The sequence below is a fragment of the Lutjanus erythropterus genome, chromosome 12 (genome assembly GCF_056507025.1).
Source record: "Lutjanus erythropterus isolate fLutEry1 chromosome 12, fLutEry1.hap2, whole genome shotgun sequence".
Taxonomy (NCBI): Eukaryota; Metazoa; Chordata; class Actinopteri; order Lutjaniformes; family Lutjanidae; genus Lutjanus; species Lutjanus erythropterus.
The window spans coordinates 30,388,739-30,412,316 of NC_139328.1; the positions used below are offsets into that span (position 1 = coordinate 30,388,739).

Here is a 23,578-nt window from a genome sequence, read left to right on the forward strand (position 1 = left end):
AAAAACACAACTAAATATACTTGTTAAGCCACAAAGCTTATAAAACATCCCACAGCAGAGTGCATTAGCTCACTGGGAATTCTACAGTGCACTCATGAATGAATATATCTTCATAAACATCTTCACATGAACAGCAAAATTAATTTCCTCATTATAAAACAATGAGCTTGCTCCCACTCCAGGGTGCAGCCCACTCGCAAAGACACACACACATGGACCCCAACATGGCCCCATATCTCCCCTCTCACTTAGGCAGAAGCACACGAAGTGCATACATTACACTGAAACAGTCAGCCTACACCAGTAAGATATGATTATGTTCATAAATGTAGTTTATCACCACAAACACATCTATTGCAATTGGCAAGAACACAAAATCATCACTTATCATCCTTACCCTGACAACTTCATTACACTCTCATCTACTGGCACTGCTAACTATTTCTGTGTTTTATCAATGTTTATTGGGTATTTTCGTGAACTTAAACTGAATTATTTCACAGGGGGCTCATATAACAATATTTAACTGTTTAAAAACTGTTCCCCCTTGCTGACTTGGCTATATATCGTAGTATATATAAATTCCCACTCCTAGCTGCTCCCATTGACTTTTTTTTCTTGTCCTTTTGTTCCAGTCCTGTGAAAAATTATTAAACTGACCTCCATTGCGCGGGAATCTTGCAGGAATCCCATGTCCTGTGGGACTGCCAAAAAAAATGTCAGCCCCATAATGCAAAGTGTGTCCACCAAGCACTGTTCTACCAGTTCTTATTTACTGTACAGAGAGGAGATGTCAGAGACCTTCATCTTGACTGTTACAGCGTGATGTGTAAACTCCACACCACCCTGAAAGGAATGATAGGTGTGTCAACTCTTCACCCACAGCTTTGTTACGTCTCTTTCTTCTTCTGGCTCTGTGAGTTACAAAGCATTGTTTAAACTCTCTGGCAGCATCCCTCTCATGGCGGATAAGCCCTTCATAATTGATGACCTGGCAGCCTATCCTACAAAATTTACAAACCAACTTTTCAGAGGGAAAGTCACAGCTGTGCTCATCCTTTAGAGGCATCATCAGAGCTATTAAAGAGAACAAACTTTGACATTGTTAATTCATCTTATTGTAGTAGTCTGCCTCCTGACAAATCAATCAAACCAGCCTGGCCAGGTCTTCATTTAGCCTCTCACTCTTCAAGTGAAATAATATAAAAGAGATATCAGTGTCATTCTATTGACCTTGAAGTATAATGGCACTCATAGATGATATATTGTGCTGACTAACACAGAAGTCTTGGTAAAAGACTCCTTGACTGAATTAGCTCGCAAAATGAAGTATTCTGCCTCTTAAAGCTTTATGACATTTTTCAATTAAGTGTAGGCTAAGGAGATGTACCGACCACTTTTTTTCAGTTGTGATCCATTTCCGATATCTGAATTTGGATATCTGGTGATAAAGATAGCATACCTGCTCTCTTTTTCTCTTTATGTTTATTTGTAGTAACAGTATTAGTAAAAGATTACATGAGGCTGAAACTGAACTTAAGTCTGGAAAGCTTGTGTAGTTTATGTAATGTAACGTGTGATGACATCCTTCAGCCATTGTGCTGTAGGATTGTGGCTTGTGATAATCACATGTGCAGCGGATGGGCTGTGAGACGGCCCTCATTTGCATAATTCCCCACAATACATTGCTGAGGCTTCACGTTTGCTGTGTTATGCTGCAAAATTAAATTTGTTAATACTTGCAATGTGTTTGTCAAGTGTTTGGAATGTGTTTTTTCAGATGTTGGTAATTGTCATTTTTGTGCCAGTTTATTGTAACACCATGAGCGAGGTGGCTGGTAAATATCTTCATTCCAGCTGAATCAAAGCAGAGGAATGTAGATAATCTTCTCTCTGTAATACATTCAGATACAGAGCTTAAATTAATCAGTCTACACTCCCTTCTAGTGTTTACAAGTAATAATCATGGCACTGTGAATTGGGATCAGATTTAATTGGAATGCGCATTGGTGTTGCATGTCTGTTACCTGATTAATACCTTATCAATTTTGGGCCCCAATACTGATGTTGGATAGACAGTGTGTGAGGAAATGAATATTATTGAACTAGATGGTTCAGTTCCATCCCATAGTCAGAGGAAACTTACTGGATGGGCATCTGGCATTCATTAATCATATAAATTACACTGGGAAAGAATACAAATATCATTGATATTTACATTTATTTAATATATTTCATTCTATACATATTGTTGGATGGAATTCAACAGGGAGGAATTGATGAAGTTTGTGATGAAGCCTTAATTTAAATATGCAATGCATTTGCAATTTAGCCAATAAAAACAGCATTACAGTTAGACTTAATTACAGTTTTGTTCCTAATGCCCCTACAACATTGTAAATCACATCTTGACAGAACCATATGGTATTTTGTCAGTGAAATAATATGACAGCATGAAAACAGCATGGTTAAGAAACACAGGCTACTTTAGTCATCAGTTTAACTACACAGACAGCACATTGTCATTCATGATGAAGTCACATATTCTAAATGTGGCTGATGGTTGAAAGCTCCACTTGAATGACATTGTTAACTACCTCACCCACCTGCAGACGAGGTGTTTCTGCAGCACACTTAACACCTCTCCTTCCCATATGTCTGACAAAGACTTGTTGGTGAACAGTCTGACTCAGTGGAGCATTTCGCAGCTACGGAACTTTCTGATGTCGAGTAACATAGGAATAATGAGATTTTTCCCAAATTGGTGTTACAGAAGCAAATCCTAACTAACTTTAGGAATCCTATCTTATTTCATACTCTCTTATCTCAGGTTAGGAAATCCTAAATACTCAATCCAACATTGATTATTACTTTTTATGGGTTTTTTTTTATTTTGTTTGTTTTGTTTTCTTACATTGACATATAAAGAAATGGCTGGAATGACAAATGACATCTTGATTGTCCCCTGGTGGCTGGCTGCAATATAGGTCATAAATCCTGCCTTCCATTTTAATAGATAGGGCATAGGCCAAAATTAATCATCAAAGTACACGCCAAATAATTTTTCTCTGATATGGTTTCTGTCATGTCGGGTAGTTTCTATCAGGCTGATGTTTGTTCAGTTTAGTTTAGTTTTATTGGTTATTTGATGCCATAAAAAGCAGGTTTCACGTCATGATTGAACACTGAGTGCTGCTTGCAACTGAATATGTTGGTGTATGGGCAGAAACTTGAAAGCACAACTCCAGTTCTGATCAGAGAAATCCAAACATGTTGCTTCTGGCAGATTTACTCTAACCTGGGAGACATAAGAAAGAGAGTAGGCTGAGATACAGACACAGTCTCCACCATATCAGCACCCATTGTGTAAAAGCTATGAAAGAGCAGCCATATGCCTTAAGCAATTTTGCTGACACTACTGTGAGCTACTCGAAACCTACATTACTGTTAGCTTTTTTTTTTTTTTTGCAAACATTATTGTTAGCTACTGCAAATATTACCATTAGCTAATTAGCAAGCTATTTTTGTGTAATACCATTTTCTTATCATTCACTAAGATAAGATCAGATCCAGTTAAGATAAGATTCGCAAGTTAGGGAGTTTCTGTAATATGGTCCCTGACCTTTCACCTCTTGGCTGTATTGTGGGGTTCCTCAGGGTTCTGTGCTTGGCCCACTTATGTTCACCACAAACATGCTGCCACTGGGATTCTCACAAGATCACAAAACATCACTTTCCATTTCCATGCATATGACACCCAAGAGCTTTTCTGCCACCCTGCGGACAAAGATCACTGTGGCATTAATTCAATCCGCCTCCCTCTAATTTTATGTGAAATCATTCCCCAGTGCTGGAACACAAGCTCTGATTGTCCATTTAGTCTTTGGTGATATGCTGGTGGTATGTCTTTAAAATAAAGGGATTTATCTTCATAGATTTCTCAAATTACAAGTGTACAATGTGACAAATTAATTGTGACATTGAACATGACAACAAAGCAGATTAGCAAAAGGAATTTAAGAAAGAATTTAAAAACCTTATGTTTATATGTGTTTTATACATAGATTGTTGTCATATCCATGAAAAATTCATTCAGTCATATTTTAGAGGCAAATTAATGAAATATAATGATTCATTTGCACACCTAATCAAAGTTTTATAAATGTACATAATTATATAATTATACAATTGCATAATTCAAATGTGAACATAATTAATCACTTTAGAAAACATTTTAAGGGCAATCATTGAGTTACTGATTATAATTAACCACTGAATATAATCAACCACTTAAATAGTTCATAATTATTCAGGTGGTGTGCTTCAGACTCCCTCATTTTGTATATGGATTCTGATTATTTAAAAAAAAAAAGGACTACAGAACACAGTCTATGTACAGGAACAGTAAGGCTGAAAAAAGGAAGGTAATTAAGTACTTGTACTGAAGTACTGTACTACTCAAATACAATTCTGAGGTACTTGAGTATGTCTACTTTAAAAGGCAGATAATTCACAATGTTGTCAGATCTTCCTGTCATAACCGAATAACAGTTGTGAATGTGAACCTTTGTGTGAGAGCCTCACTTTAGATCTGAAGTGTTCTGTTATCAAGAGACACGCTGGCGCTTTTTTTATTGAGTGGAATAGAGTAAATTGTTTTGATTTGGCTTTTACATACCAAATTAAGTTTTCATCGCTGTGCTGGTTGATTTTTATCTTCAGAATGCTGATCCAGATCCACGGAGAATCAAACCGCATTAACTATGCATCATTCAGTTCTAACAGCATCACATTATGTTCTGCCTGATGATGCAATGAGGGACGTGTTTGTTACCAGGAGCGAGTTCAAATACACAGAACTACAGCATATTCCCAATTTCTCTTACGTTAATCTGTGTCGAGTTTTACTCATTTTATAACTGATCCAGTCATGCTTCCCACCCAGTGCATGCTGGGATGGGCTCCAGTCCCACTGCCCTAGAGAAGGAACAGATGGGCAAAGAAAATTAATGAGTGAATAAATGAGGAGCTGCAGGTATGGCTGACTAGGCTGCTCACTGATTACTGATTTTTAAGAACTGAACAAATACTGCTTTTCACTACTTATAGATTATAAATGTATCCAGCTATGATCTAATATTAATCAGAATTAGACTCAGCTTTACTGGCCAGGTATGTGTACGCATACACAGAGTGTTTTTTCATCCTCCCTAGTGTACTTAGACAGGAATAGACATACAAGGATAACAAAACTGAACAAATGAAGGCCAAGAAAAAATAAGTATGTATACAAGTATGTGAAATAGAAGATGTACTGAATAAAAAGGAACAAAACCAGCAAAATACAAATAAAAATCTATTCCAACTCAAGTGTTGTGAACAGTACAACAATACAAATGCAAAGATATTACTACTACTGAATGGGTTTACATACATGGAGTGTATGATTATGTACAGCATGTCTGTGTGTCTCAATATAATATATACCAGAGGTTCTCAGTTTGTTTTTTCTTAGCCAGGGACCCCTTATATATAATGAACTGTGGACCCCCTCGTGTATGTCCCTTCGAATGATTTGATGTAGCCTTTCTATGTGATATAATATGAATTAAAAAACACATGAATAGAACAATAATCGATTTAGCCTGTGACTTGAATTTGACAGGCCTATAAAATTTCTGTGGAAAAGAAAAACGTGTGTATAAAAGTAATGTGAGTTTCTTGGAGACATTTCACCTCTCATCCAAGAGGTTTATTCAGCTAGGTGTAAAGAAGTAACTAAGTAAGTAGGTTAATGAAATTATTAGATTTAAATGAATAAATAACTTCATATAATTTAATTTGGGTTGCATTCAGTAGAGTTTGTCAAAAATTGTTAATCACCAGAACCACGAGATGTCTTGAGCCTACAGTCATAAATGTGCACAAAAGACACACACACACACACACACACACACACACACACACACACACACACACACACACACACACACAAACCCGATCACATGATCTCCTCCAGTCTGGCAGAGGTAACAGTCTGTCTGGAGCCACAGCGATTAACTTTTCTTTTTTGGATTGCATTTATAGCCTAGGGAGACTCAAGACTTGCCAATGGCAAAATTTAAAAGAAAAGATTCCCACTGCACATAATTCTAAATGAGTTAAATGCAGAGACTGAATCTCACTGTATGTTGTACAGTGTAAAATTGTATATGTCACAATAAAGTTGACCTTTACCTTTGTGTAAGCCAGTGGTTCTCAAACTTTTTATGGCATGCCCCGATTCAGAAGCAAAAAAAAAAAGAAGTTGATCTGGGGTTGCTTCAGTTGCTCAGGTCGAGGTTCAGCAACATTATGAGTCCAAAACATGAGGTCAGCTCACTACCTGAATATACTGAATCAGCAGGTTTTTACATCAATGGATTTTTTTCTTCCCCAATGACATGGACATATTCCAAGATCAAAATGTCAGGATTCACCGGGCTCAAATTGTGAAAGAGTGTTTCAGGGAGCATGAGGCATCATTTTCACACATGGACTGGACACCACAGAGTCCAGACCTGAACCCCATTGAGCATCTTTGGGATATGCTGGAGAAGACTTTACACAGTGGTCGGACTCTCCCATCATCAATACAAGATCTTGGTGAAAAATTAATGCAACTCTGGACAGAAATAAATGTTGTGACATTGCATATAAGTTTATTGAAATGATGCTAAGGTGAATGTGTGCCATAATCAAAGTTAAAGGTGGTCCAACCAAATATTGAAGGGTGTGACTTTTTAAAAAAAAATATAAAATAAAAGAAAATATTCAATATGTATTTAAAAAATGTTTTGCTTAAGGGTTACATAAAATATTGATCTCTTGTGCTATTCACATTTTTCACCAAAAAAAAATTTTTTTGTCATCCTGCCAGACATATTTGTTGTCAGGGGGCATTAATGTTTTTTCTATTAACCATGAGAAATATAATTAAGTGCAATTCGAAGTGTTTGTTTGCAGTGAAGGATGAGAACAAAGGCAGATGCAGTCATAATAGCATAAATTTATATAGTATTCATCCTTGTTAAACAAGTCATTCAGGTGAACACAATGAACACACAGTGTTATTGACTCCATGGTAACAGTCTTTGATTAATGTCATGCAGATTGTTATGCAGATGTGGTTTAATTTGTAGAACCACAACCTGTTATACTGCAATCAGCTGCTACTCACAAATATCTGAATGTTCGTAAGCAGGACTGTTAAAATAGATAAAACCTGAACTGAAAGACAAGGACGATACGTGCAGACTGAGAGAGACTTTTTAATACAGCAGCTGCTATAATAAGCCACTGTAAGGTAGACATGCAATCATCCACTGCAACAACCACTGATCACACACCCATGAGTTCTGTCCTTAAATGCATAAACATTTACGCACTCTTCCACTTGAGCTATGCTGTTAATTTAAATGGAGTGTACTTAACCATGCCACTCTTAAACTCTCACCCTCAGCTAATGCAAGCTATGCACATATTAAACCTGATGCTTGAATACATTTATGGACTTTCTAAGTCATTACAACCACTCTATTCACTTTTTACCACATTTTCCAAGAACCTCAATTTCCTCCTCCTTTGTGCCAAGGACCAGAAATCATTATTTGCTCTGACTCAAACCTTGCTGCTGAATGTCTCTGTTTTTTTTCCAGGGTCTCGATTCGATAGGAATGACTCTGTAAAGTCTATATCACAACCAAACAGTAGGCCATTGTTGTTAAAGTTACCAGACAAGACCACAGTCAACAGAGTGCAGACCTCCTCTAAAACCTAATAGCCCTCGCAGTTACTTTCACAGTCAGCACTGTACTAACATGTTGGTTATATAAGAGTAGCCAAAGTGCAGCCTGATGGTGATGATTTCTGGTGGGAGTGTGAATGTACACAACACATTTCATGCCAGTTCGTCCATTAGCTTTCAAAATATGTTGATCACAGACAAAGAAAACAAACACAGATGGACAGAAATGATCAGATAACCTTTTTGGTGAAACAGATGAAAATCAGAGACAAATATATATTTTTATACCCAAATTCTTCTAAACACAAAACGACGTGTACAGCTGCCTTATTCTGTTAGCTGTTTGGATTTCAGCTCAGACGGATTCAGATTTGGGGAGTAACGGATTACATGTAATCTGGATACAAAAGAAGGTAACTGTGTTCCATTACAGTTACAAATAAACAAAAAGATGTAATCAAATTACAGATAGTTTTAGCAAAAAGTGGGATTATTAGTAGGATTATAATTGTAAAATAAAGAACGATATACTACCATGCACAGTTTACACACAGTTGTCAATTCATTATCATGGCCTCTGGTGAAAACTGTACTAAATCAATAAATCAATCAATAACTCTGCATAACAAAGGGAGGAACAGTTACACAAACCAGTAACCACAAACATAAAACACTTAGAACTGCAACTATTAAATTAATGTATTTTAATCTATTTTAATCAGTTAATCATTTTTTAATATATTAAAAAATGGCCAAAGTCTGTGATTTCTAATCATACTAATCACATCACTAATTTAACTATGAATATTTTCTGGTCTCTTCACTCTCTGTGACAGTAAACTGAATGACTTTGAGTTGAGGACAAAACGAGACATTTGTCCGCATCATCTTGGACTTTCTGAGTCACTTTTTAATACAAAATAACCAAACAACTGATTGATTAACTGAGAAAATGATCAACCGATTAATCAATGATGAAAACAATTGTTAGCTGCAGCCCTGAAAACACGATATTAGCCCTAAAAAAATCAAAAAGTAACTGAAATAAAGTTACATTACTTTAATATTGTGAAACTTGGATTATGTTGCTGACTATATACTATATAAAGTAAACTTCTGAATCCTGAAAGGCTTGTAGAGTAGAATATTTCAACCAATACTGACATTAAAGGCAACACTAAGCATGTGCAGTTTTCCTGGACAGTGAAGGAAACCCTTTGGTGAGATCAACACAAGTCATTTGCAGTTTTCACTCGTGCTGTTGTTTCCGTGTGGCTGCTGTGTGTTTTCCTTCTCTCTGGACACAGACAGGAGGAGTGCAGATTTACTGAGCTCTGTTATTGACTCTCTTCAAGGGAAAGCAGCAAATATTTGCACAAAAATCAATGGATTTGTCACCGGGCTCCCTTTTTGGAAAAAAATGTTGCAAAAAGGGACCTTAAAAGTTGTCACATCTAGTGACAAAGGTGCCAATTTGGCAACACCGGAGTGGTTTCAAGTGTTCCCCATCAGACTGCCTGTTACGAATGTGACTGTCAACAGTGTAGTTGCGGGTAAAGTTGTGTTTCCTTTCCATTATGGGCTTAACTCAACTTGCTTTCGATACCTCTACTTCCCTCAAAGTAGGCTGAGCTACTCGTTATCTTTTGGTCTGAAAAACCTGCAGCTGAATTTTTTATTAATTCCATTTCAGTTGGTGCAGTTGCCACCATTGATTGTTTTCCCCTAAAGTGTGACATCAAATGATAATTACAAGTCCATGTAAAGAAGTTTTTCTACTAAACACTTTATACATGTTAGAACATAGTTGCTGAAAACTGAGACTGAGACCTTTGTGGCCTGGTGGCTTAGCTGGTATTCATTCACCCCATGTACTGAGGCAGTGGTCATGTGTTTGATTCTAGCCTACGACCCTCCCCCTTTTGTCTTCCCCTCTTCTGTCTTATATCTTATATCTGTCTTGTATCTTATATATTCAGCTGTCCTAGAAATTAAAGGCATAAAAGCCTCCCCTAAAATATATATGTATATAAAAAGAAAGAAAGAAAAACTGAGAACTATGTAATACTGTATTTTGGAGTTAAATTGGTAGGCTATTGTTCATAATTTTTGTGTCCAGGATTTTTGGGGCAGAGCTAAAAATGGCCGACACTATATAAGTCACACAAACACAAACGACCTCAGCCCCCTAATGATCAGCTACGAACAAACTTTCAGCAACCCTCTCAGTCCAAATCAGCCCAGCGGTTCACTTCAGCTCACTTCAGTTCCAACAACGTGTGTCAGTGTTGTTCGTGATTCAGTTCATGGGGCTTACATAGTGTTGGGGGACCATGGCTCAGACGCATCACTGAGCCATGTTTCAGGTCCGTCCAAAAAAAGCCTGAACACAGAAAATGCAAACAACTGTCCACAATTCAGTGCTACATAGTACTCAGTCTTTTCACATTTTCAACAACTATTTTCTAACATGTATGATAATAATAATAATAATAATAATAATAATAATAATAATAATAATAATAATAATAATAACTTTATTTACATAGCACCTTTGAAAACTTTACAGTGAGGCAAAATAACAATTTTCAAGTTTAGTTTCAAGTTTTCTAGTTTCAAGTTTAAGTTTATTTCATTACTCTAGACAATACAACATGGTATGTAGTACAAACATAAAATAGAGCAAAAACACAGTGGTAAACAACAAGAATAGATCAATATGACACACTAGGTCATTTAAGTAAAGGCAGGACATTGCTCAGAAAGGCACCTGATTTACCTACTACTCTAGGTTTATGTGTCTTCAGTAATAATATGAGTTTAAACATAGACGGATGGATGGAATTTTTATATTCAAACAAAACTTGATATTCATCCCCCAACAATTTATTATTACATAAAGTACAGAATCTTTTATTTCTTTCCAGTCCGTTATATCTTCCTGTTATCTTTGGGATTCTGCTACTGGAAACACGGAAATTGCAAATAGCCCAGGAGTACCTTATGTTTTCACACAGTAGATTTCACAGTATAAATCACAAGATGACATACTCTGGAGTTCATTATTCCGCTTCTGAAGGAACTTATCTTTTAACCTCTGCTCAGTGGTAAACTTCAGCCAGGTAATATTATCTCACCTCTGGTCCAGCCAAAGGTATGAGAAGCCACGTTCAACAACAGAAGCTCAACAGTGTTAGGCCAGACAGGAACACTAAAATAAAGCTAAATAACACAAGGCTAAGACAGAAGCAAAAGACACTAAAACATTGTAAGACAATACAAAACAGTAAAATAGATAAGAACAGGAAAAACATGACAATAAGAATTGATAAAATAGAAGATGGAGAAACCGCGGCCGCCTTTAGAGTTAAGCTTCGACTTTGGAACAGCCAGGAGGGCCCAGCCAGAGGATCTCAGGCTGCACATTGGCTCATAAGAGGTTAACATTTCAGCCATGCAGTTAGAGGCCAGACCCAGTGATCAGTAAAATCTTAAAATCAATTCTCAGAGACATACAGAAAGCCAAAGGAGGGAAGCCAGGAAGCCAGTAAGAAGCCTCTCTGCTGGACCACTTGGAGGCGGGAGAGTGATTTTTTGCTTAATCTATAATGTGTTTTTCCCTTTACATGATTTTTAAGAACTATCTCTATGACAAGTTGGAAAACTCAGTCAGTTTATGAAGACATTGAGATGTGGTTGAAAGCTTTAAAAAAGGCCAGTATGTAGGCCATGACCCAGGATTTCTTTTTGGGAAATTTTCATGTACAATTGCTTTAATATCAGAGGTTATATAATGTCCAATCATATATCACCACGACCTACTATCTAATTACCACAGAACTTTTGTAAGTCTAATGTTCAGCACTGATCCTTGCTGCTACTTCACATCTTTATACTGTATTCCCTTCACTTCCCCAGCCTCCTCCTGCATTAGCATTTAGATGTGTGTGATTTCCGGACATTTTTCTCTATGGATTTGTGTTCTTTCAGACGCTTTGTATCTAAAGTTGTGCCTGAGGGTCTGCGCGCTCAGGGACAGTCTGTGTCAAGCCTTCTTAGATTCGTGTCTGGAGCTTTTCAGCAGCAGGGCCACACCACCAAACTCTAACTTGTCGCTACAGTAAATGGTTCAAAACTTGATGCGAGCATCTTGACTGAGAATTATTCAAGTGAGGGTCTCACCCGTCCTCCCGTTCTGGCATGATGTCAAATTTTGGCCATTATGAGACATCTAAGACCTCAAAGATGTCGGGAGAAGGACAGTGAAGCCCTTTAGGCATCATGTCCAATCAATACTCTTTTCAGCTTTTTGGTGTGTGACATTAACAGATCAGTGGAGCCATGAAATAGAAAGCCGGAGAGTTCAGCTCATGCTGTTATCCACTCTCCGGTCTTAAAAGTGATCTTCCACGTTACTTCCAATAAGTCACTGGCTCGCTATCTTTTTTTTTTTTTCTTGCGGCGCCAATGCAGTAAAGAGTGGAATCAGACAAAATAAAGTCTTGTAACAGCAGGGACCCTGACAAAGCAGAGTGTGTAGCCTCTGGTGGAGAGCGGCGCATGCAGACAGTCAAGCTGTCCCTGTGTAGCCAGCTGTTTCACACTCCCTCTTAATCTGTATGCAGGCTCATTTAGCAACTGGCTGCTGTGGATTCGCTTTTCTCAAGCAGAGTCATTGCTGTGAAGGTCAGCTAAAATTTTATGCTCCTGGGAAGCCCCAAAAATAGATGGGAGTCAAACCCTACAGTGGCTGTGTGAAAATGAGGGATAGCTGGGTTGTTTTGTAACAGAGTACTTTCATTCAAACACAGTATTTTGAGCTAGGTCATACTCAGTGGTGGAGAGAGTACTGAAAATCTGTGCTCACCTACAAGTACCATTACATGACTAAAATATTACTCAATTACAAGTAAAAGTACAAATGGTAGAAAAATACTTGAGTAAAAGTGCAAAGTTTTCTTGTCAGTTCTCAGAGTATCAATTACTTTTTAATCACTGATGTTAAATTCATTAGTAGCAACATTCAGTCGAAGGAGTTTCTGTTTCTCCAAATCTTCACTCTAAATTACTCCAAACTTCTCCAAACCAGGGGTGCACATTTTGTGTATTTTTCCTTAACTGAACATCAAAAATGCCATCAATCAATTAATCATACATATTTTTTTCTTTTTCTTTTCATTTTAAGTTTCCTGATTCAACAAATGATTCCACCAGACATCACTGCCATTTGCTTAATTACATTTTAATACATTTTTAATTGAGTAAATTCTTTGCAATTAATGATTAATCAGTAACCAGTGGCATTCTTATTTCAAACCTGTGCCACTGTGGTGTGTTGTTTTTCATTATGTCATGTGTCACATTCAAATTGTAGTCAGTACCGATTGTACTGTGATTTTAAAAGTAACATAGTGTAATAAATACTTAAGCACAAGTAAAAGGACAGACTTAAAAATCTACTCATAAAAGTACAAGCTACTTAATTACAGTAATTTGAGTATTTGTAATTAGTTACCTCCACCCCTGCTTGTACTGTACTTCAGTATTTCTACTACATGGTACTGTACTTTGAGATATTACATATTTTTACATTTGTTGGAGTTACTGGTTACTTTCCTGGTTAAGATTTTACACAAAAAAGAAGCCGACAAGTTTATAAAACACAAGACAGTACATTGTTAAACGTTAAACCTGTGGCTCCCGACCTTAGTGAGTAGTATCCACTTACAAAAAAGCGCTGTCTGTTTCAGATGTCTGAGAACTGTTAGTGTCAGGTTAAGCTCAAAAAGTCCAGTGTGTTATAACTTGATCTGAACTGACCGCTTGTTAAGTCTTTCCCCTTTCTGCTCTATGCTCCAAGAACAGTTGAGAAAGCTTGGCACCTCTCTGTCAAAGTTCTCCTTTCCTGTTTCCTGCATGCATTTTTTTTCTCCAGGATGACGAAGCCATGACAGTGGCCTATGGGTGATGGTGGGGAATTTTTAGCCGCAAAACCGTGAGTGACAACTGGATAAACATTGACAACAAGGCTGAGCAGCAATGCCCTGTCAAGTTCTATTTTAAGTCTATGTAGGTTGCAAGTAGGTTTCAGCATGAGGAATGTGATTGGATGGAGTTATGAGAACAATATCAGAGTAAGCCAATCAGAGGCAGAGTGCCTTTGCCATCCTCTGTATTAGGCTTGTCTATGTTAAAAAGAAAACCAAGTATTTGAGATGTTTGACAGTTGTTGCTGGGGGACCTACACTCTAAGAAATGATTCATGGGGTTAGTAAGTATGGCTTAAAATCAAGAGCTTTTTCAGCTTACAAAATGAAGTTTGTTACATGTACACATTTTAATGAGTTGATAACTTATTTTATGAAGTTGGTCAAACTTAAAACAAAGAAAGCTGTCTTAACTCAATAATATCTTGGTTTTGAACAAACATTTCTGCCATTATTCAACAACAGAAAGAATTAAGTTAGATCAACTTGAATATGTAGTGAGCAAACTCAAAAAAGAGTAGAAGGATTTGAATTTACCCAGACTTGTTTTGCTCCCAGACTGTTCCTGCCACAAGAGAAAGAAGGGAGAAAAACAAGAGTTTGCTTTGAACATCTACTTGGTGAGTACTTTTCTGTTTTATTGGCAACAGCTAATGACTATATCAATACAAGAAGCAAAAAATAGTTTTTATACACTACGGTTTGCTTTTAATTTGTAGCTTGTTCTACCTATTAAAGTTTAGCTAGCTTGTGTAGGCCCTAGTCTTTTATATATTTAGTTTTACAGTGGCAGCTAATTGACTAAAAGGCTTAGTCAAGAAAACTAATCACATTATGATTATAATGTTACATTAACATGAGCACTTATATATGTGTAGTAGTAATTTCGTTTACATGATTTCTTGGGATGTATTTCACTTTTATCACTGTGCGTACAGTGACTTTTGGGCATTACGATGAAGAAATGCTTACTTTCACTATGAAATTTCCCTCGGTTTGAGTGGACCTTGAACTCCTCAAGTGTGCTTTCTGTTTGTGTATTGGGTAGCCAGGTGTCAATTTGTTGTTATCAGCCAATCATTGTTCGAGTTGAGATGAACGCTGTAACCTACCGTATTCCTTTAGGGGCGGGACTAAATGTTTGTACGAGCGGCAGACGGAGCAACAGCGACACAACAGAGAAATATGGTGAGTGGTTAGCTAGTTCATTTTATGCTGTTTACTTAATGTCTCTGCCTAAGTTAAAAAGTCATAAGATGACTTTGGAGCGAGTGTTCAGTGAGTAACTTTGCTAAGTTAGCACATATGCTGTAGCACTTGTGGACTGTTGTTAGCTAGCCTAACTAATTTTCGCCCTCGTTTGCCAGAGGACGGATGGAGAGCACTTGTCACTGCAGAGAAACCTGCTTTTTGCACACAGACTGAGCTTCAGGACGGGTTTTCATCATCGCTCAGCAGGCCGCTGGATGGAGGGTTTGAACAGACTGTTACTAACAACTCTAACGACGTTTACAAGGAACAGTGAGTAAAGACACAACCTTTCTGAGGATTACACATGAGCTCCAACGTACATGATACCATAAACTGAGTTCATAAAAACCTCATATTGTTTTTATTTCATTTCCATTGTATTGGATTTTGTAAAAAAAACAAAAAACGTTTTTCTAATTTTGCATTGAGTCTGTGTTTTGACATTGATTCATATTTGATAATTATGTAACTAATGTGGTGTAAAAGTGATTCATGGTTGAAGGTGATGGCTATAGGGTTAATACTCACATTGAATAGTATAGCAAATTAATAATCTAACTGAGCCTCTCTGCACCCTAGTAGGAGTATTATACCTAGATTTGTAACTGTATCCACATCCCAATTTAATATATTTGTAGTACTCACCAATTCACCTCCCATGCAAAAGTGTATACATAATGTAAAGGTCTATACTGTATACTTAAACCAAACTGGAATTGAGTGGGTGGGCTACATAGGCTAATATTCCTATTAGGTATGTGCCATTGTTCTAATTTTGCATCTTGTAACATTTTAGAGTTATTCTTTGATTTGGCATTAGAACATTTAAGTGAAACTTGTTTCTCCATTTAACAGTCTGCTCTATAATGTGGATAGATAGGCAGCTGGCACATTTTGTTAAGCTGGTAATTAATGTGGGATTTACTCAAATCATAGCTGAGTTGGAATTACATAAAAAGATCCATGCAAATTGTTACCTTAATTTTTTTAAAAGTTGAGCCAGGGTATTATTTTTTAGAGTGTGTAAAAGTGAAAGCTACTACAAGATTTTTTTAACTGGTTACGAAATAATCTCAATTTAATGCTGATGCGTCTACAGAAGTTAACAAGACCATCTGCAAGAAGGCAGACTGTTTATGTACAGTCATTCCTGTCTGCCACTAGGTAGGATTATCCATGAAATCACTTGAAACAAACCTTTGTCTTATCAGGCCAAGTCACAGTGAGTAGTACATTAGCCAGTTCAAATTAATTATTTTTATTTTTATATTGTGTGGTTATTATGGTAGAAATGTTGCTTCCAAACATCAACACAATATGAAAGTTCCTTGTATTGGCTTTAAGCTATCTAATGTTAGCAGAACGTACTGTGCTACCCAGCTTGCTCATCTGTTATCGGAGTACAGAGAAAAACAGGAGCGGGACTCAGAAAGGGTCAAATAGTGGGGCATGATGTCTTTATATCTTATCTTCTTCAACAAGGGTATAACAGCTCACTCCTTCAGACTGTCTCTCCTGGAAGGCATTCATAGTATTTCACACAGTTGTACACATGAAAAATACCACAAATAGCTGGTGTAACAAATGAAAAATGAACTAGAGACAGGAGTTCAAACACTGCTTACTTTCTCACCTCGGCACAGCTGACCAGCCACAGCGTGAAGCTGATGTGAATGTCGATCGTTGGCTTCAGAAAGTTACAGAAAATGTCAGACGCATCTGACATATCCGACATCTGAAGGGTCTGCGTGTGGGAGGTATCTTTAACCATCTGACGAGCGCTTCTGATGGAGCACACTGGCGCCAGTTTCACCAAAGAGACGTTCCCCTTCTCTGAATTATGCTGCGGGCCAGTTTTAGAAATCTTCTGCGACCTTTAATCACAACTCTGAACAACACAAAAGACGAAGATGAAGTATTTCCATATATATTTGTTATTTCACAAACAGAGCAATTCTGTGTAAATGTGGCGTACAGCAGTGTGGTGCAAATTAATAACCCATCCACATACACATAACACATGTGCATTTTGATGCAGTTTTTACAGTCCGTCACAGCTGAGCATGAATGGCATGAAACAAATCATCAAAAGTTTGAGATGGTTTCATTTATCCTATAAGTAACTGAATAATGTAAAATTATTCACAAAAAAGCGAAAACACAATTTCATGTCACAAAACTTTATTTTTGTCCTCTTCCCTGCCATAATAACCATCTTAGGACCCCTCAGAGTTATCTTGTGAACCTCTGGAGGACGTCTGAGCTGTGCTGCCAGACTGGGAGGTTGCCACCAAAATCTGGCTACTTTTTTACTTGATTGGCAGGTAAACATGTTTTTGGGCAGATTGTAATCATTTATTTTTTTGTACCATTTGGCTGGATTCCCCACTGAAAAATTAGACTATATTCCTGTCCTCTTCTTCAATTGGTACATACTGTGTCAGTCAGTGAGATTGATGAAGAGTTCAACAGGCTCGACACCAGTGTCTGACATGACAGACAAGGCAAATATTCACTTCAGTTCCTTTAAACTGGGCTGAAAACTTTTCCTCTCACCCTGAAAAAGCTTTTTAAAAAGCTAATTATACGTGTCTGTACCAAAGCAGAGGACCACAGGCACATCTTATGTCTTGTTATCAGCCATAGAATATATATTTGTACACTTGTATAAATAAAAGCTGCAGTACTTTGTTTATTTGTTATTTATTTCATGAGACGGTGCACATTAATCAACACTGACATTAATAACATCAGTGTAAATATGCTGGGGTTAGCTCGACAGCTAATTTACACCCGCAGTCATGACACAACTAAAGATGACAAATGATAAAAAGAATTTCCTACATAATAAAGTTTAAAAGAAGAGAAATAAGAAACCGGAAGAAATGTATCACAACACTTTGTCCTAACAATCTTAAACTAATGGTACAACCAGACAAGTATAAAACACTAAAAACAAGCTCATCTTTGAAAACATCACATCATTATCATGCATATCTGAGTAGAGTCTGACTATATTTTATTTTTCAAAATGCTGAATGTTGTGCAGTTCCTTATGTCCTCCTATTTCTGCTCTCACAGATCATAATTAATAATTTATGGTCATTTGGTGGGTTTGAGGCATGGATTTGGGCTACCTGGTGTCAGCCAAATCTGGCAGCACTGGACCAGATCCAGTTTAGTCCACTGGGAACTAAACATAAACAGCAGCAACAGTAAAATGTTACACACTGATGCATCAGCAACAATCTAAATACATAATTTACAAAAACACTTACTACAACTGTTTTTTTTCCTCCGGAACACGTACTTTTACTTTTCATATTTGAAGTAGACCTACATTTTTTTCATTAGAATTGTGATAAAATAGGATTTTGCTATTAATAGAGCATTTTTACTTTGTCAATGTAAAGTTAACCCTGTTATCCTGAAAACAAAAGCCCACTGTACCAGACTGGTACACTGCCTGCCAGACTCCATTAACATATTGCTCAATTTAAGCATTATAAACATTTACTCCTTCCACAAGATTACTAATGATTTCTTATAACTCTTAAACAGACACTTACTCATTGCATGAACATTTGGCATTCAATTAACTTAAAACAAGCAAAGTAAAACAGTTCTTCCAGATCAAAATGGAAATTTCAGAGAAGGTCATGTTGGCTGCTTTTCTTTTTTTCAGTTTTGCATGTTTCCTTAATCCAGTGGTTCCCAAAGTGGGGGGCGCGCCCCCTGGGGGGGGCGCGGTGCCATTGCAGGGGGGGCGCGGTAAGGCTTACCCGGTATTGACACCAGGCGCGGCTGCGCTGCGGTTTTGCTCCGTCATGCACGCGACTTCAATTAAGATCAGCAGCGTTTCAGAAGCGTCTCAGCAGCGGAGCGTGTTGCCCGCTTCTACCATGGATAAGCAGGCTACATAGTTAAATTGTTTATTTTCTGTCTGTCTTTATGATCGCGAGTCTGCACGGGGTCTTTTATTTTGAAAATCAACCGGATTCTCCCCTGTTTTCCGTGCCTGACTTCCTGCCCACTCGACTAGCTATGTGTCAATTGACGCGCCATCCGTCGGAAATAGACTCGCTGAGTATTCTCCGCGGAGCTGTAATTTATTAAGTGGCAAGTAGTTAACAAGTGGCTCAGCGCTCTGCTCCACGGAGAATACTCAGCGAGTCTATTTCCGACGGATGGCGCGTCAATTGACACATAGCTAGTCGAGTGGGCAGGAAGTCAGACACACAAGCCAATTGCAATTTTTGAAAAATGCATTGATAGCAATGTTGAGTATTGTTACACAGTAAAAAAAAAAAAAAAAAGAAACCTGTTACACTGAACATAATTACACTGTTAAGGTGGTTTGTTATTTCGTTATTTATTTCTTATTCCAAAAGAGGTTGTAGTTTATTGCAACCTGTAGTTTATGAGGGTTGTATTAGAGTTTATGAGGTTTGTATTAATTACAATGTGTGAAATAAACTGCAATGGAGTCTGAAAACAAAATATGTGTATGTGTGTCAGGTTTAGGGGGGCGCGAAAATTTTCTTATCAACCAAAGGGGGGCCCAGCAGAGAAAGTCTGGGAACCACTGCCTTAATCTAAGATGAAATATCTTGCTCATTTTATTATCAGTACAGTAAATACACATCTCCTCTTTAAATAAAGGGTCTGATAACTTCCTCAAGATCTTTTTCTGGTACAGTGATAATAATGTATTTCAGTCTTAAATGAAGATGCCAGAGCTCTTATTTTTCTTTTTCTTTGCCAAGGATCCCTTATAAGAGATCATGTTCATGTAGGTATGAACCCTGGAATATTTTGATATAGCCTTTTTAATACTTCTACTTAACTATGTTAAACAACAGTCCAAAAAAATTATCATAGAAAGATATCAGACATGTATGAAAAATATTTCCCCACGTCAACACTAAATACCCATGTAGACAGAGCTGGTTTCCCCCATGAATAGGTGACATGTGGGTGTTGTGTACTTGGAGGAAGATGTATGGATGTATGGGTATAAGACCTATAGATTTAGATTTAAATTAGCATGTCAAGAACTGTTTTGGATATAAAAATTTAAGGAGCAGCGTGTAACAGTTGCGCCTATTGCAGTCCAGATAGTGAGCTGGAACCATAGACTGTTTATCAAATAGGTTGAAATCCCATTTAACAGAACATAATGTTTCCCTCCACCACCTCCTACACAGACTCGAGGAAGCTCAGGCAGGCTGCAGGAACACTGCAGGAGCACAACATTGTAATTTGACAATAACAAGTTTCCTATGCCACAAGTTGATCAGCTGTTTATAACTGTGCATTGTCTGTCAATGTAAAGTTAAGCCCGTTATCCTCAAAACAAGAGTTCAGTGACTGCCTGCCAGACTCCATTAGCATAGTGCAAGAATATAATCTTCTAGAAGATTATCAGTGATTTCTTATGATTCATAAACAGACAGTTAAACAGACATTCTGCATTAATTTGAACTCTAATTACGGGCCTGAGAACATGCTGGCTGTAGCGTTGTTGTCAGTGAAGTGAGCTTAGCATGTTTCCTTAATGTCTGATGACTTATTTTATTTATGATTTTGTACAGTAAATATATTACCGATTTCTTTAAAATATTATTTGTTGAATCATGGAGCCCTTTGTAAAAACAAACTAACCAAAAAAAAAACCAAGAAATAAATCAGTAATTTTCATATCCTCATAATATACATGAATGAGTCTTGCAGAATACCACGGGCCCCTGGGGATCTCTGGACCCCTACTGGAGAACCACTGATCCATGCTACTTTGCATTTCAGAACAGGGCTTCTGCTTTTATGAAATATTCTGGCCGTGGGATAGATGTTTACCGCGTTGGACCAGATGAGGGCAGTGCATCATAGCTCTGCCGCACGGCCTGAGAGCCGAGTGTTACTCAGTCTAGCACATTCTATCTGCTGAGGAGAACCCAGCCTGTGGTGAATGCTGGGAGCAGATTGAAAGCCTGCTTTGAAGCATCATCTTGAGTTATTACTGACATCAGGAAGAACAGTGAGGCGGCGGCTGCTAACACTTTTATATCCGCTGGCTGTTATAGACTGGATGTGGTTGCCAGTGTATTATACAGTGTTGCACCCTCCTCTTCTTCTTCTCTAACTCTTCCTCACTGCCTCCCTAAGTGTTTCTGTGATATGTGGATTGTCTCACTTCCTCCATGCACAGATGTTGCGTTGTCTCGTGTAGTTATCGCCTGCCAAATGACTACCAAATGTCTGCAGAAGTAGGAGCACAGAACAGATTTTCAACAAATGAGTGTTTCCTTTTTGTTTCTCACACGAGCTTTGTCTGCTTTAAACACAGTGCCGCTGCCTGAGAAGCAGCGCCTTTGTGAAAACCCTTATTATTCCAGCATTGTTTTATGTAAGCAGATTCATGCACATACAGTACCTAGACAGACAAGTAATTGAGGGCATATTGAGCATCTCGGCTCCTGTCTTTGAGATGCCGCATTGATGAATAAATAATGGAACGCCTTTTCAAGTGTATCTTTGAACAGTGCTGAAGTTTTTAACCCAATGAAACCTGAAGACAGCAAACGTCCCCCAGACTATAAACCTCTTATTCGAGCTGCCTTGGCCCCCCTCCTTTCTCCTTCAGCGTCCCCCACCCCCTCTCTCGCTGGCATGATGCCCCCCACTGGGTCTTCTTTCATCAGAATGAAGTATCACTAAGACGCAGACACAAAGGTCTCTCACACACATGCGCAAACATGCACACACGCATGCACGCATGCATATAATGCAGCAGACGCTGCACTTTTGTTGTACAGGCTCTGAGGGCCAATTTTTTGGAAATGACACCAGACACAGCTGCACCCTCCACGACCCCATTCATCTGCGCCCTCGCAAGCCCATTTGTCATATTAAGAAGTGATCTATGGGACGAGAAGGGTTAACAATTCTGGTCTAATTCTGGCTGTGTCCATGAAAAACAGCTGAACTGCGTTGCATAAGCGATGACATTGACAAGTAGCAGCCATTCAGATGAGTGGGTGAATCATATATCATTGTTAGTTTACAGCTTGAGCTTCAACCTGGCCCCCCAATTCTCCCATCCCAAATCCTATCACAGCCATGAGCGGTGATCTCACAACTCGGAGGAGAAAGGCACTGAATGAAACTATTTGATATATGGCTCCATTCCCTCAATGTCCTCACATCATTACAGAAATATTGCCATGAAAACACATTTATCAACCACATCAAATCAACTTTCTGCTCTGACATAATAAAAGCGTTACTTTTCTGTGAGGAGCTATAGTTTGAACACTCTTTAAATAAATAATTGCTTATTTCCTGTCAAAAAAAAAAAAGGCAGACACAGGGGAATATGAGAATCTAGCTGAATGTTTTGACACATGAAAGCCTTTTTAATGATCTAATCCTGGATATTTTTTTTTATAATTACGTTTTTGGACTCTTCTCATTCCGACAGAACGTGCGCACCTCCCTGTTCATCTGGCAGAAGAATTTGGAGCCATCACGGCCAGATTGCCATCAGTAGTCCAGAGGGAAATGAAAACGTCAGGTAGTCTGACCTCCATTTGGTGATCAGACTTATAGCTCCATTACAGAACTAGGTAAAAGAGCTTTATATATGAATGCTTCTCACTCCGCCTGGAACCTCCTGCAGTTGGACATAAAATTGCAAAATGTGGTCTTTTTCAGAAAATGTGCTCCTCTGGCTGCTGATGTTCAGGGTATATTAGAATCTTGATGACCTGTTAACCTGAATGATTTTCAGTACATTTTTGACCTTTTTTTTCCTTTTATTTCTAGAGTTTTAGACAGCAATTCATGCTATAATTTAAGTGTCATAGGATATTTTTTTGTGATTGTATTGGAAGTTTTATTCATTATTTTGTAATCACATTTATGTTTATTTCCTCATATATTGTGTTATCCTGTTTGAACATTGTTGTTATGATGTCTGTTTTGGTCAGGACACACTTTTTAAAGATCTCAATTAGGATTTCTAGGTTAACTAAAATGCATATGCAAAAAAAGCGTATATGGGAATTATGAAATTGTTTAATACATTTATGTAAAACTCATTAACATTAAATCTTATTGCATCATTTTTTCCATATTAACAGAGACATTCGAGTTAACGTTTATTTTGAAATGCTCTTTTTCTGAGGTCTGCTTTAATTTTCACTTTTCATGATAGTCATCACGGACCACCCCTTCACCTTATAGCCAATCATGTTTGCCCTCTGCCTCCAAACGGATAAACTGTTAGTGAACTAGCTAACTAGTTAATAGTTGTTTTTAGACCAGAACCAGACCTGGGCAAAATGTGGCCTGGAGGCCAGATGCGGCCCACTGAGAGGTTTCCTGTGGCCTGCAAGGCCATCATGGAAATGCCAAAAATTAAAAGTCTAGCAAAGATAGTCAATAGCATTTTGCTTGCCATTATATTACATTATCAGACTTTTATTTTGAATGGGTGCAGTGCAGTGTTCATTGATTATAATAACAGTGTATTTTTTTTATATTTAACTAACTT

At 37.8% G+C, this 23,578-nt stretch overlaps 1 long non-coding RNA gene across 1 annotated transcript; it reads left to right on the forward strand.

The window, feature by feature from the left end:
- The first annotated feature begins 15,154 nt into the window (after positions 1-15,154).
- LOC146318238 (uncharacterized) lies at positions 15,155-23,061 on the forward strand. The gene is made up of 2 exons (XR_014771661.1): positions 15,155-15,294; positions 22,505-23,061. It is a non-coding gene; the product is annotated as an uncharacterized LOC146318238 (long non-coding RNA).
- The last annotated feature ends 517 nt before the right edge of the window (positions 23,062-23,578 follow it).